Raw genomic sequence first — 16,089 nt, forward strand, 5'->3', positions numbered from 1 at the left:
CGCGCGAAGTTTCACGTCAGGTTTCGCCGGCCAGACATTGTGCCGCGACATTATTATATAAATACGATTGCCTGTGTCCCATTCTTTTAGTCCCCTTCTATTTTATTGTTGACGACGTGGTAGCATGCCGCTGTGTCCACTTCATCAACTTCTGACAAATATTTATCGAACCTCGGGCAGGATCTAAGAGTTACGAGATGGTACGGAAAAATATGAGACGCTGTCTGGTATAGTCAAATTGATGCTACACAATTGCAAACGAGTTTTACAGCACATTTATTACAAAAATGTACCATTTAAAACAGTGGAGGTATTATAAAGATTTAAGGCCACCAGTCTATTAGTTTCACCTTAATAAGATAGTTAAAAATAGAATGAAATTTTTATATGGCTCCTGTGTCCGGCAATCAATGCAAACATTTTTTATTTTGCATAAAGATCCGCAGTCCAAGTGGAATATTCGAGGAATTATTACTAGAACCACAAAGTACAATATATACTATAAATGCGTAAAACTTGAAGGTTCAGTGACAAAACTCGGCGAACATTATCCCGTCGGATAGCGTTCGAATGGCAGGAGAACGGAATGAACTTGCAAGCCCTGGTTTATTTATTTCGAATCGGCCCGAGCGACTGGCCAGCTTAAGGGCAGTAGGTCACTCCCGAAATGATCAGACCGAGGTGGTCTGCGTCTGCCGGACGCGACTACTATTCCTGGCAAATTATTCCGTCCGCTGGCGAATAAATTTGCTCGGCCGGCGTCGCCGCAGCCGCAGCCGCGCGCACCACGCCACGAACCGCCACCGGTAATTATCGCTCGTTCGGAAAACGAGTTATTAATTTAATGAACCCGACCGATCGCCGGCTATTGTAATCGTTCCCGTCGGCCACGGCCCGGAAAAATAATATATGCGACGCCGCATTATCGAGCGCTTTTGTTCAGACTGTTTACTTCGCGGCGGGACACGTTGCAGAGGCTCGGCCAGCCGAGGGAAGAATTATTGCCGAGGGAAATTGATTTCGAGTTGTAACTAGGCGATAAAACCACCAAAGAGCCTTTTATTCGGTACGATCAAGTCGGCCGTCTCGATCCGCCACCACTTTCTTTGGAAATTATCGTTTCTTCACGATTCATCTGGTTTCACGCTGTTTTACTTGTTTCTGCACATGATATCAACAATTTCGAACAAATTATATGTGTATTCCTTAGAATTTTTGTTCCGAAGTGTTCCGCAGGGTAAATCAGTCGATCGGATCTTCGGTAGCGTGAAGTTTCGGTGGCGGTATGGTTTGCAACAGTTCGGTAAATAAAGGACCGACGACGTCGGTCGCGTGATTACGCCGCTCGTAAACAATGGTGTCCGTAACGCGTTTGTTGAGGGTAAATCCCGCGGGCGAGAGTTACGACGTTATTTGGACGTCGTCTCGCGAGTTGTGGAAGACGATTTCCGAAGCGAATCATCCACGGGAACTTTGGTGGCCTCGGTACATCCCTACCGGGAGAGAAGAGAGAGAGAGAGAGAGAGAGAGAGAGAGAGAGAGAGAGAGAGAGAGAGAGAGAGAGAGAGAGAGAGAGAGAGAGAGAGAGTTTGGCAATGCACCGCGTCTATTTTTGCAGATTTACTGTCTGAAATGGGTCGGTCCGTGACTGGGTTCGGTGGAAAAGCAAATACTTTCTGCTTCTGTTGCCTCCTATTTGACCAGAGAGGAGCCAAGAAATCCTCATCGAGATTCATTCCGGGCGCACTTTTCTCAACAAATTAAACAGCCATTCCGTTTCCTTCTCTCAAAACGAGAGACGGACGCTCGAAACTACTGCGGAACCGTTGCGGCAATACGGACCGGAAAAAGAGAAACAAAGTATCATAGTTACACACTTCGACGGAAACTCTCCGTCCCATTCTATCGTCGTTAACCTTTTCATTTCGTGTCGTTTACGTCTCGTCGCTGACATACGGAGTTGTTCGCCGGTTACAACGCAAGTTCGCGTGTCGTCGTTCGAAAATAAAATTTCAGATTGCCGGGAATCAATCTTTCCATTGTCGAACGTCTGGGACCATTCCAGCTCGGCTCGCGGTACGACGTAAAAATGGTACTTCCTTAAACTTCCCATTGCGGTCGCACGATTTTTACGTGGCGACCACGGTGACAAACTGCGGGTATACAGATGAAATTTTTACCAGATCATTTCTTTTTCATGAATAATCTTATTTCGATTTCCTACGATACTATATTCCAAGTTTGCACCGGTGTGGGAACAGTTTGCGGTTCAGGTGGGCGTCGTCGATATAATGAGCGGGGGCATTTTTGATTCACAGGAGTAATAATTACTATTCGACTATTTTCGTTCTGTGTTACCGTCGCTTATAGGCACCGTCTATAATCTACTACCGCCGGTTTGGCAACGACCTCCGTCTATTTACGGATTACTAACATCGAGACCGGACACGACACGTTCCGGTCTCTCTCGAGTGGGTCGAGTGCAGTAGTCGCTCGTGGCGACCCGCTTCCAACGCGGCCTCTCGCTCGCTGATGGATGAAATGAGTCACTTCGAAATTTCCGAATGTTCCGCTGCTCCTCCACCGAGGTACCCCGCATAGGAATCCAGGTGCTCCAATTGAGTGGGAACACTGTGTCCGGACTGTCTACATCGCGAAATTAGCGAATGGGGATTGATTGTTCGGCTAGAACGCCGCGGCAATCCCGCCGGTTCACTTTGCTGATTATTATTTCGGCCCGACCTCCACTCGAACTACCCTTTGCTGCATGTCCTGCTGTTTTCGCTATTTCTGCAAAACGTCATTTTCGAAGAAACACTACGGATCTGTATGAAAAATAAAAATTGTCTGCATCAATTAGACCAGCGGTTTTCAACGTGGGAGGCGCCAAAATTTCTTAATAAAAAATTATATCTGCAAATAAATAAAACTTAGAAATTGTATAAAAGGTACCGCTGAATTAGACGACAGGGGAGTTACATAAAAATGGATTCTAACACATGTTCGACGCGAACAATGAAAAATCAGTGTTTCGAGGCAGCGGTGCCAGTTCAGGGTACGAGTGGCGGGTTGATGGTACAAAATCATGGTGTAACCGGGCAGAGCGGTCCCAGTTACGGGTTCTCGGCATGGCGGTTTGCGTCAGTTTCCAAAACGACGCGCGTACCAATTACTAAACGCCTTTCGGAACAGATGGAGAGCTACGTGAGCCGGCTGCGAAAAGAGAAACCGGGCATGAGCGCGTTACAAGCATCGTCCACTTTCCTCCTCTCTAGCGGCTCGGGCACCGGTGTGCTCGCCGTATCAAAATCCGGTACGGGAGTAAAAACATTCACGAAGCCTTTTCTAAAGCGTGCCGCCACCACCACACAATACAAGCAAGCGCAAGGCAAGGTAGCCGGTAAACAATGACACGGTTAACTTTACGTAATCCCGGCCTGTCTGACGCGCAATTCTTGCGGCCGCCGACGGATGCAGGTCGACGGCGATCGCTCGCGCGCGCGCGACCCACCAGAAATTAGAGAGAACAAGCTCGAGCGTGACCCATTTTGGGGCCATTTGATCGCGTATACCCGTCCCGGAGACTCGCCGTTCGGGTCGCCGGCACTCCATACTCCAGACCCGACACCGGCCGCAGAAACTTCCGAAAGTAACTCAGGATGTCCGGCGATACATACCAATTTATTGTCGGCCCGCCGAACTTCATTTCGCCGAAATGCAAATTGAAAAGTTTCCTCAAGAGGGTCCCGCGGAACGCCCAAAAATGCGGCGTCTTTGAAAATTTTTTGGCGGTATCTCCTCTTTTAATAATTGCGACAAACCGAAAATGTATCGTAAGTATTTCGTAAAGACAGGTCGCCGCAGTGGACTCCTTTCCAGCGTATTTTCATTTCGAATGGAATATCCTCGATGGAAAATCCACCATCCGCTGAACCGAGGAAGATAGCAATCTTTTCCACTATGAATATTACTCGGCCACGGAAATTCTTGTGTTTTTAATCCGGAACCACCGAGTTGACTGTAATGAAGCGTAATGATAACGGCTTCAATTACAGTTATTTATGACATCGCGCACAAAGTATAATGGGGACTTGTAATGAGTCGGAAGAGTCGTGTACACTTGGAAGGTTTTCAAAGTCATTGTTATTATTTTCAGCGGAGCTGACCAACTGTGAACGGTGTCCGAACGTCCAAACAAACCTTGAAAAACCTTAACAAAAATATTGGCACTACCAGAATATATTTCATGAGTTGAAACTAGCACAGATGCAAGTGATAAAGGTGTCACGGGATTGGGAGTGTCCTGACGTAATCGACGTTTATTAAACTATTACAGTGAAACAATGCGATACGATAGGAATACACGATTCATGGCCGGATCACGGTAGTTCCAACAATTTCGATTTGTGATCATTAGTTTCTCAAGCAGCACTGGAGACTCCATTGAACTGAAACGCGCAGGTATGTCTCTAGGCCATTGGCTAAAAGGCAGCTACTTAGGGAATTACTCATCGAGGCGAGCTCGACTCTCACGCAGAAACTATTCGCGAACTAATGACGTCAAGTGGTCGTGCACCAGCCTCCGCAGTAGACAACGCAGCGAGTTCCCTATCTCTCTCTCTCTCCCTCCATCTTTCTTGCTCTCTGAGCTGCCTAGGAGCTCCGAGACACATCCGGTCCAGGTATTCTCGAGGACCAAGCCACTCGAAGTAACCGAGACATCTCCGGGACAAGTGTCTGGATTAGGTGTTCCCCGGTCTCCTGAATTTCCCAAATTGTGGACATCAATGAACTACTCGGGACAGGAACATCAGACATTCTGACCAACCAGCCGTGTGGTCAGGCATTTAGTAATTCCTCCGGCCGTGATACCAAGGAACGATCTCGACGCTAACTATCCGCTAAAGTTCTCAAGAAGGTGTTCTTTAATCAGATGAGGAGATTTCTCTTTCAACTGTAAATCTTAGCAAATTGAAAATACATAGTATTATATCGACGTCCTTTGACTGTTTTAAATTACTTTGCTAACACCTTCACTGACATGAATCACGCAAAATAGCATATGTCTGATGAACTGGAGATAGTGGATTTCTTTTTCCATTGCTAGAATCCAACCAAAATTTGACCCATCAATTACATCAGCATAAAAAGCCACTTCCCAGCCAGGATAACAAATACCACGCATTTGCGACTTACGTGATACTCGCTCACTAATTAATGTATTCTTGTCCTATATTTCTCCATTCGCAAAACCGAGAAATAATCGCAGCGGTGTCCGACGGATAAAAATGATCTTAATTCTCTGTTATTTGTAATCCATCGAACGAGATGGATCGTACACATTCCCCGTAACAAAGTCTCCAGCGTCCCCACCACAGAGATCGCAGTGATCAATGAATCACTCGCCATAGGAAGTGTCAATTATTCCGACACGCAGTTTCGATGTTCCCCTATCTAGGTCAATTATCCTCGGAACTGAACCGAGTACCTAAGAGAACAGGAGGCATCCATCTCTCCGAATGAAGAAGCGAACAATAAATGAACTTGAAAAATTCCTCGCTCAACGATCATACATCGATCATTGCGAAGAGGCATTCCGTAATGCCATACAAAGTTGCACAACATCCATTTGTTACAGAGAAAGCATCTTAAACTTCCTGACTCTAATTTATCTGGATCACTGAGGTACAATTCCCAAGACATTCGTGCGAACCTTCTCGATGGACTTATTATTAGACTTATTTGAAATTCACACATTTCAATTTCTCGAGGAATGGATAAAAATTTCAATTTCATCACCTTTCCCGTTTCAGTCTCCACAGACACTATCCATTGGAAGATCTTTTTCCGCACATTCCTGAAAAATGGCAGAAAATAAGGGATCAGGGGATGAAAATTAGAGGCAAGCAGGGCCAGGCAGTTGCACAGCCTTGCGCGGATCGTCGTTCAGCCACGATCACGACGACCCTCGTTGTTCCGGTCTGGCTGTGAGTGGGTCGACTGCATCGCCAGCAAGCAAGCAAGCAATCCAGCAAGCTAGCAAGCAAGCAAGCAAGCAAGCGTTGGTCGCGACCCGATCCGACGATCCCCGATCCGCTCGGATCCGCTCGGATCCGCGAGGCCGCGCATAGGGACAGTGGGTCAAGTAGGTCGTTCCCGCAACGCTCAGACGGCCGACAGGCGCGCGACGAGGTTACGTAACCCCGTCGGAGGGAGAAAGTCTCCCCCCTTGGCCCCGTCCCGGCGTCCTTCCAGCTCTCCCTGGTCAGCCTAACCGTGTTCCCACCTCCACGCCGATCTGCGACTTGACTCGAGCTCGGCTTGGCTCGGCGGACTCTCTGTTTACAAACAAATCCTCCTCCCACCTTTCCCGTCCCGATCCCCGATCCTCCAACGGTGAACGCCGACTGGATCCCCCTGAATCGACCATCGCATCGTCTCGTCTCGCCGCGTCTCTTCGCCTCGCTTCGCGTCGCCTCGCCGGAGACCAGGTCGTCGAGAGGCTCGCCGAGAGAGCTGCTGAGGAGACCACACCAGACTGCATTGCGCAAAATTGCAGCACCGAGCCGCCACGAAGAAAGCGCGCCACTCTCGGATACATACGAATAGGGGACTGCTTCTGGAGAAATTCCCCTCTTCCAGAATCCCCACCGAGAGGCGATGTGCTACTCTGCTTGTTTCCCCTCTTCGGCATCTGCCCTAGCCAGCTTAGGGATTCCAGATAAAACCATTGAATTCTCTATAGTTTAAATCAGCTCCCGCTGTGAAGGCTTACCGACAGTAATAAAAACAACAGAACATTTCCTACATCTAACGGATACGAATTTTTGTCTCGACCGGCTATGCAGGTGGAACACACGAAACGCGACGCAATCCTTTGAAAACGTTCCTCGTGATTGCGTTCTTGCACGATTTTTCCGGCCTCCGTTTCCTCTTTCGCGAGGGTAGGGGATTCCGCTTCGCCGTGACGAGCGTCGCCGTTACAACCTGGAATCGGCAACCGAGGAACACGTCGTCGTCCGGAGAGGGAAAAAGAGAAAGGGAGGAGAGGATCGGGAAAGGAGACGCGACCGGGACTCCGCGGTTCAGGGGCTAGAGGAAGAGAAGGAGAGAGAAAAGATAGAGAAAGAGAAAGAAACACACCGCCGCTTACTTTGCTTTTTACAGTCGCGTTCCAGATTCCCCGGAATCCGGCGCGCTGCTAACTGTAGTTTAATTGTTGTTTAGCCGCGATGCCCGGCTGAGCGTCCTCCACGCGAGCCGAACAAAGGAACGCCACGCGATCGGAACGCGGACCCTCTTCCGGTCAGCCGCGACCCGCTTAGGCTCGCTCCTACACCCGATACCCGAGATAAATCGAAACTAGGGCTGCTAAATCGCTGATCTAGAACAGCTTTCATGCTAGAACTACCGGACTCGTCAGAACGACGGATTTCAGAAGAACGAGGATTTTGAAGAATAAGAAATTCTTCAAATATTTCTTTCCGATCTTCAAATTGGATTTTCACGTATTGTTAGCGATCAGGTTGTTGTATTTCGGTGAACGGGGTCAGCAGCCTCGTGCGACGAGACACGATTTTTCGTTCGATCGACCAACAGGATTTCGAGAGACGGAACGTTTAGCTGTACATAATTTACTTTCGAAGTAGCGGCTGCACTGTCACGAGGACCGTGGAAGGGTCGGGATCTTCTCACGACGTCCCGCGGCCATCTTGACCCGTGCCGATGGCATGATTTTGTAGCTACAATGTTGCCTGCGACTAGCAGGTACTTGGAGATCGAGTAAAATTAACAGGCTTCCGGTAGATAAATCGTCAAGGTCTCCTCAACATCAACGACCTTGGAACTCATTATAAAGCTCCGCATCTCCTCGGTAACTCTACTACTTCATACTATACAATCATATGGAAACCAGCAATTGAAAGACAAGTTACCAAGTAACGCACATCTCGGAGAAGGGTAAAGTTAGCATGAATTGCTACGTTCAGGGGTTCAAAAGAGGGGATGAACCCGTTTTGTATCCTCCTGTAGAAGCAGAGCTGTTAGCTCGGCATCCAGTTTATGTAATACCGTAGGTATACCTGTCCAGGTTTGCCGGTGTGTTGGTGCTTGATCACACCAGCACCGACACGCTTCGTTCCTTGTCCGCTCGCCTAACTGCTGCGCATACGGACACTGGCACGGCGTCGCGGTCTCGCGCACGCGAGCTCGCGCCGCGAGAACTGCGCCGCGACCTACTTGTCTAGGCCACTGTGTCTGCGTTTCTATATGCAGCCTTAGGTTTTGTGTGAAATTCGCGTCCGCGGCTCGCGATGCGGAATCGCCCGTTCTCTTCTCCTCTCTCCACACCTCGCCTCTCCTCTCCTCTCTCACTCCTCGCCGAACTTCTAGACTTTCCTGCCAGATTCCAGAGAATCGGCGGTCCTCGACGAGGCGGATGCGCTCGCTCTGTTATTGCCATAATCGCGGGAGAATCCTCTTCCTCGCTCGCGTTGACATTTCCAGTCTTAATTAATTAATCACCGGCACAAGATCGGGACGCGTCGATCCCTGATCCGAGGAACGAGATAGCATCCTTCAGGCTTGTTTGAATCTTTCAATGTTTTAGCTCATGATAAGAAGTTCTTCGTTTCTCTAACCATTTTAGTGGGTTGAAAATGAATACATTCGTGTTCCCAAATTGTATGAATATTTATACAGTTTTAAATTGGACATTCGACATGTAATGGGTAGAACCCTGCAGCGTTTAGTGCAATCAGTTCTCGTTGTCATAGATATGCTTCGATACTACGAATAATGTGAACACGGCAACAAACTGCATTTCAAAAAGATTACCATTTGTGCATGCATCTAATATATGCCACGTGTCCAGTGATAATTGCAAAACGATTTCAGCCTGAAAAAAGTCGCTGTTTTAGAACAGTGTGAAGCTTCCCGTGGTTCCCCGTCGATTGTAAAAAGGTCAGGAAAATTCTTGGTACGGCGACAATTTGTTCGCAAACTTCCTGATCCCCTACGCGAATCAGTCTGCAGACTCTGGAAGTGTATCAAGGGATTACGTTTCGGTCACTCGTCCCATCGTTTCGAGGGCGTCGGGCGGCCGTGCTTTGCATACTTCGGCGATCCGCAGGAAGCGATATATAGGATCTTTCCCCGCGAATTCTCGCGGAGAATATAAAACGAGTGGTGAAACGTGCGAGCGAAGACACACACCGGTATGTCCAGCCGTGTCACCGGTAATTAGCACTTTGGCTCTGCTAGATTCGTCTGCTCGGGACGTTTGAACGCGAACAGTTCACCGAGCCGAACCAGAACGAAGCAGAGCAGAGCAGATCCGAGCAGAGCAGAGCCGCTGTTTACACGTGTCAATTGCCTTCTCTGTTGCCTTTTCACAGAAACGTTTGCGCCATTAGCGGAGCAATCCGATTGCGAATTACGTCGACGCTAATGCGCGCTAAGGACACTCGTCGGATCACCTAGGCGCGCTTAGGATCGCTGCGAGCCGTTTCCACGGAGATCCAGTCGAGTCTTCCTGGTCGTATACTGGGTCAACGATGACGGGACCTCGATTCGAATGCTCGATCCGCGAGAGGGAACGCCGCTGGTAATTCTCGATTGCGAGAATCAAAATTGTCTGCGTCGATCGCGACAAGCAGGGTTTAAATAAAAATGTATTTCTTCTTGTAACCATTTTAAATGGTTTACTTCCAGTGAACAACGAGCTGTCCGAGAGTCGGTTCCTAGCGAGGAAGCACAGCGTTCGATTTCTATCATCGCGGCCGATTTCTACCGCGGATGATCTACGGCCGCGATCGCTCGCTCGTTGCGGAATCCACCGCGATGTAATGCAACGAACCGGTCGGGGTTGTAATCGGTGTCGGATCGTCGTCGTTCTCGTCCCTCTCGGCGCACGAAAAATCGATTTCGTCGTTGTCGGTGGAGCAACGTCTCCAAAGAAAGTGGGTTAAAGTGTCACCCGGTTCGCCGGAACAAAGCCTTGAACAGTTTCTCGCGCTCCCTGCTAATTTCCGTGGCGGGCGCGCGTGCGACGCGACGAGCAGCGCGGAATCGCACGCGTTCGTTCATTACGCAAACCGCCGCGCGTGTTCGAGTTTGGCTTGTTGTTTTTCCACGTGTTTTCCGAAGCGAATTTTCCATTAACTCTGCTGCACATCTCCGCGGGGAATTTGAATACATTACGCACGGTGTCTGCTCGTTGGCCAATTTCGAGGGAACTCCTCGAGCATCTGCCCGTTCGGTAGAATGGGGCCGAGATCCCCGCACTGCGATACCTTTCGGATGCGATTAAATCATCGTAGAACCTTAATTAGGACCACCAACTGCCCGGGAAACACCTGCGGCTCTTTCTTTCTCCAAGAGCTTTCTTTCAACCCCAGATGACCAACCTGTCGGAAAAATCACCGTTCGAATACTTGAATCTTGTAAAATAGGGTATAGAACCATATTTTACCTGTCGTTTTATCTTTCCGTTCTTAATCTTTCCTTTCTTTGCGCAACGAAGCGACGGTTCCAGTGGAAAATATAAAAAGATGCGTTTCTTTTAAGTAGCTTTGCTTGTTTCGTTACTTTATGCGCTTCCCGCAGCTTCTTTCTTCTTGCGGTGAGCGGAATGCACATGCTGCACCAAAATAAAAAACACGATCCCGCGAGATTAAGAGTATAATATATTTTGTCGCGCTAAGAGGGTTATTCTTGCGGGACAACGGTTTTATCTTAATCCGCGAAAAGAAAATTACACTTGTTCATTTTATAGATCGTCGAGTTCCCCGAACGCGAGCGTAGGCGTTTGTTTGAGTGGAACACACATAAGTCGCGGGGGCTCGAACGATAGCCTACATTCTCTAGCATCAGCATCGGGAACAAGGAATCCACGCTCGAGCCACGTGACATCGGTATTCAAGTGTACGATTTTCCTCGAATCTCGTCCCCGTTAGAAAAATTTATACGTTCGCCGTCGCCGAGCATTCTTACGCGGTCAGGGAATAGATTAACGACGCGTCTTGGCACGGCTCAGCTCGGCTCGGCTCGGCTCCCTTTGATACGCAGGAATGTTGAAACCCCGTGGCGCCAGCGCGATGATCAATTAAATTTAATTAACAGGAACGACCTCGGATTTCGCGGTGACAAAGGCCCGTGGAAATTTCGGTGTCCCGCTCAACGAGACCGCGACCCATTCCGTTTGCGCAACCAGTTACGATTCTGTTGTTTCGAATTTCTCCGGGGAAAAAAGAGTGCAGGCCATTCGTGGCCACTCTTGAACCATCCAACGAGATTCACGCTATCCGGCCGATTAACCGGTGGAACGTTCGAAAATTTGGATCAGACCGTTCCTAGGGAATACACAGGGAATACCTCGCAGCTCGATAAAGTTGCGGCCGGGAAAGTTAAAGTTTCCGGTTGCTTGGATATTTCGAGGGCGACGCCTAAAATCGTAGAGGGATGCCTCGTCTATGGGAGATCCGAACTTTCCCGGGGAAGTTCGGGGAACGATTTCATCGCGGTCTTAACAGGAACCGCTGGATTCTCCGCGGTTTTTTTCCCCCGCGGCAACTATTCACGAGTTTCCGAAATTTTTTCTCTCCCCCCTCTCTCAGGAAACTTCGCCTCTCATCACAAATTTAATTCTTACAAGACAGCGACGAAACTTCGTCCAGTGCCGGTGAAAATTAGGAACCATTTCTTGCGTCCTGCTTTTTTGCGGTGTCCTTTCCCGATGGCCTGGCAAATAGATATTATTTTGTACAATGGTCTCCGCAGTCTGGACGTTACGAAAGAACCAGAAATAATTGCCCGATCGAAGCTGGATTTCTGCTGAACCGGCCGCCAAAGTTTCAGGTAATAAAGATCACAGTTTGCGCCAGGCCTGTTAAAATGAATTCGATGTAACGAATCCGGATCTTTAGTTCGGAGATCATGCCAGCCATCGAATTTCTGACAGGTAGACAGCTCTCTTGCGAAAGTCTAGCCGGAGAGAACCCTGCTGTTCGAATTTCAACCAGATAAGAATCGACCGCAGGATTTGTTCGGGCAGGATTGGAGTCTGGATCTTTGAACTCGGGTATTGAACGACTGCTCGGATAGCTTTAAGTATCCGGGTTCTCTTTCGCGTTCTCCTAGATCTCGAAACTATCAGCTGTGGGTCTCCCTTTCAATAAGTCGATGATCTCAACAGACACAGCATAGAATTCACTAAAAGATTCTCTGTCAAATTAAACAATTTCAGTTTCAAAACGCGAGCCAATATTTTTTTTCCAGTGAACTGTACTCGACTCGGCAGCAACGGTGAAATTTACTCTGCAGACAAATCCAATAAACCACTCAGCTGCACTGTTCCCTTCAAAGAGACACGACGTGCCTTACTACCGAACGTCTCTACTTCCCAAACTCTCGGCGAGGTAAGTGTCTCAATTAGCAACGCGTTCCTATTACCTGTTGCGTCTTGCGTATTATTGAAAACTGGCAACTTCTGGGAATTAGGGGAAATCCGTGGATGGATCGTCCTTGCCAAAATGATTACCACTGGTCCAGTCGTTTCTTACTGGCTACGGTAAGCGATATTTACAAGCAATTCATAGATTATCTATGAAGAACAGGATTATTAAATTAAACGAGAACTGACAGTGCATTCGTGAAGGAAAATGCATCATGCTTGATTCCGAATCAAATGACGATATCCTGCATTTTGGAAAACGGTCGCAAAGAGATCGAGCGAGAAAACGTCTGGAGAGAAAGATAGGAGAGAGAAAGAGCGGCGTTCGCGTAACAAAGGCGATGAACGCGATGAGGAACGTAATACAAGCTGGCCAGCTGGTCGGCTCGGCTCGACTCGGCTCGGTTCCGTGCAATTTGTCCCCGCGTGTCGAAAGTTTACGGTGAATTATTGCGTCGCAATATCTAGACGGGAGCCTGGTTCGCCGACTATCTGGCCTACTTCCATGTTTTTACTCGACGATTCGGAGCGGCGTGCACGTACTCGTACTCGTACTCATACACGGCCGAGTCGCGTCGTCTGCCTAGAGGTCGCGTTCGCTTCTCTGCCAGCGGCCAGTCTGCGTACCGGCACGTAAATAACCGGGATCGTCGACAGACAGATAGCGATGGGTCTCCGAGGATTTTCGGCTCGAGTTCAGTGGGAACCGACGACAAGCACAAACAGTCCCAAACGAGCCGCTTCGAGCCGCTATCGAGCCCCGTTCGCGAACAAGAATAACTAAATACAAACTGTTAATTGCTCCGTTGACAGCGGTACACGTTAATCTATTAGGCAGTTTGGTATTTATTCTCGCTGCAAGGTGGCTGGTAAAAATCATTACCCGACTGCGGATCTTTATTCAAAATAAAACTGTTCTGCATTGATTGCGGAAACCAGGAATAAGATAAAAATTGATTTCATCCCTCGATGATTTTGTTACGTTAAAAACAACATTACTGTTTTATATTTCACTTTTTAAGACTGGTCTACTGCACACTTTTAGGAACATCATTCGTTTGCTAGGACTCGAAGGTGTTTGCGACTGTTTGAACGATTCCAGTGTCTTTTCCGTGGGATAAACTCGCAGCCATCGCTAAACAGGTAGCACGTAGGGACGGTTACGTATCGAAATGCGCATAAGGCCTTTGCGAGCCGACGGTTTTCTTGGCGGCGATCCTGCACGCTGTCTGATCGGCCACGATACCGTGGCGGCGCGCTAAAAATATGCACCGAGAAGCCGTTTTCCTCTTATTCAGCCTATCCTATTGACCGCCTATCGTCTAGCCCCCCCCCCGTTCTGATCTCCTCTCTGTACTTTATCGTTCCGCGATCGATGCAGACCCGTTCTAGTCGCATACCAAAGCGTTTCTGATTATAGTGCCGAGAATAAAGCCGTCAAACCTGAACCAAGAAGCGTCGAGCTTCGCTCATAAGTGCTCTTTAAAGATGCAATTCACCATTCTATTTCTGATATCGATGATACTTTATACGTTTCTACTCTGTTATCAGAGAAAAAATCGAACTTCAAGGATCAAAGCAGTTAGCTTTGAAAATTAAGTGGGACTTTACATACGGTGCACATGCATTTAAATACATTTCTAAACTTGGAGATTACACGTTACGTGTTCCAAGATTTTCCAAAATAGTCTAGTAGAATTCGCAAATAAAACTCTGCTCGGGACCTGTCCGGGGCACAGGCAGATCGAAATAGAAGCGAAGAGCGGTTGTTATTGTTAGCCGGAAATGGGGAGCGACGTTGTCTCCCGTTGACGGATCGTCGGCCGTCGCCTTGACGGGTTCTCCAAGGGAATGCGAAATGTAGGCGGCGCGAGGCTTCGACGTCGATCAAAGTGCACCGAGAGAGCTCCGATCCGTTAAAGGACGGTCGCGAGAACGGGACGAGGTGACGTAACGTCGCGTAAACGTTAGCCTCGTGAACATCGCCGCCGCGCCGCGTTGACCTATTGATTCGATGATCGTGGATCGATCGATCCCTCGTGACTTTCAACGAGAACGACCGACGACAAACTCCACCGCGACAGTCTGTCCGAAGCTTTCGGATTCAAGCGAATTCTTTAACGTTTAAACTGTACGTGAAAGAACAATTTTCGTTGAAAGAATTCTTGATTCATCCACGTGTAACTCGAACAGACGCTAATTGATTACAAAACAGAGATAACATAGCACCTTAATCGACCCAGCTCGAGGAACTTCGGAGGGTAGCATCTAGCTATGAAAAGGCACTAACCGTTAACGCGTCCTACTGCCGACAGGACAATACAAGAGCAAATTGCTTACCCACAGGAGTGGGAACGTGACTTTATGCGTCCGAACTCGTAGAAGTCACGCAGTCCTCGCAGACGAACGACAGTTCGAAAAGATGAAGTGCTCCTAAAAGAGCAGTTAATTCAGAATTAATCACCGCCCTATTTTCTGGCTGCCACTATCAGCTTGAAGTTCGCGTCGTGGCACGTCAAAGTCACCCTCTAATTAGATTAAAAACGGTGAAAATCGGGGTCGTAAATTTGCATTACAGTCCCTGGACTATCGAATCGATGACGATCGATGGATCCGGAGGATCGTTACGAGCTCGTTACGATCAGGGGCCCTGGTGAGATATTACAAGATGGCGGATTGATGCCCGGCGCGTTACTTCGACGAGAATGCCGAGACGTGGACAAGAATTTCTCATTTAAGTCGCGGGTACCGCCGCGGGCCGGCACAGTTGCGCGGTATTGTGTAATATTGGTCAAATTGCGAGCGTTCCAGCGATGATTGCGGCGGTCTCTCGAACGAGAAACCCCCCACTCCCACCCTTCTCAATAAACGAGCCGTATCGGCTAGACATCGATATCAGCTTTTTCGCCCGATCGTCGAATGTATAATCGGCGGCCAGGTTGTCTTGTCTTGCTGCATCCGGAAATCTTATCGCCGGGCCTCGTGTCGACGTTATTACGACAAGTCCAGTCTAATCGATAGTAATAACCAGACTACATTCTTACGAGTCGCGTTTACGCTTATATCTAGCCGCTGGAGCCCTTTATTCAGCGGCAACTCTTTGAACCGGAATCGATTTCGGTTGATAATTCGCAATGGTAATAACGACGCAAGGCATGTGCTCACAGTCCTGGACACGTGGAATAACGTATTGATGTTGGAATTCATTCGTAGAATATATTTGGATCGCGTTTGAAAATAATCAATGAAACCACGAACTACGAATTAATTTGTGCGCTTAATACGATCTTCCACCGCAAGATACCATCGCGGAAATAACAAAAATAAAGCTTATTCGAGTTAATAAGCCCCGCACCGGGACGGTTAATTACCGTTTTCCTCGAACGATTGATATCCGTGACGCAAAAGAGCTCGCGTGTGGCGTCTGGAAATTGCATCCCGAGGACTTTCCGCGCAACAATTTTCAGTTTACGCGATATTCCTGTTGGTGGTGCGGATCACGAGAGGAGGAAAAGAAACACGACGCGGCGCGGCGTCGCGCGCTGATCGGATTCGCCCGAGAGGATTCGCTCGCTCGTCGTTCGTACGTCCTCGCCGATCTCGCTTCGTTGCTGCGCTGCTCGAAATGAGTTGCAGCA

At 48.5% G+C, this 16,089-nt stretch overlaps 1 protein-coding gene and 1 long non-coding RNA gene across 3 annotated transcripts in view; one reads left to right on the forward strand and one right to left on the reverse strand.

Annotated features, from left to right (window-relative positions):
* Pdk1 (Phosphoinositide-dependent kinase 1) overlaps positions 1-16,089 on the reverse strand; it is a 578,009-nt gene that overhangs the window by 161,732 nt on the left and 400,188 nt on the right. The window lies entirely within an intron of this gene.
* Positions 1-16,089, forward strand: part of LOC143211745 (uncharacterized) — a 163,118-nt gene that overhangs the window by 63,002 nt on the left and 84,027 nt on the right. The window contains exon 2 of the long non-coding RNA XR_013009520.1: positions 12,277-12,416. This is a non-coding gene — a long non-coding RNA (uncharacterized LOC143211745). The remainder of the gene's footprint in view (positions 1-12,276; positions 12,417-16,089) is intronic.

The sequence above is a fragment of the Lasioglossum baleicum genome, chromosome 9 (genome assembly GCF_051020765.1).
Source record: "Lasioglossum baleicum chromosome 9, iyLasBale1, whole genome shotgun sequence".
Classification (NCBI taxonomy): Eukaryota; Metazoa; Arthropoda; class Insecta; order Hymenoptera; family Halictidae; genus Lasioglossum; species Lasioglossum baleicum.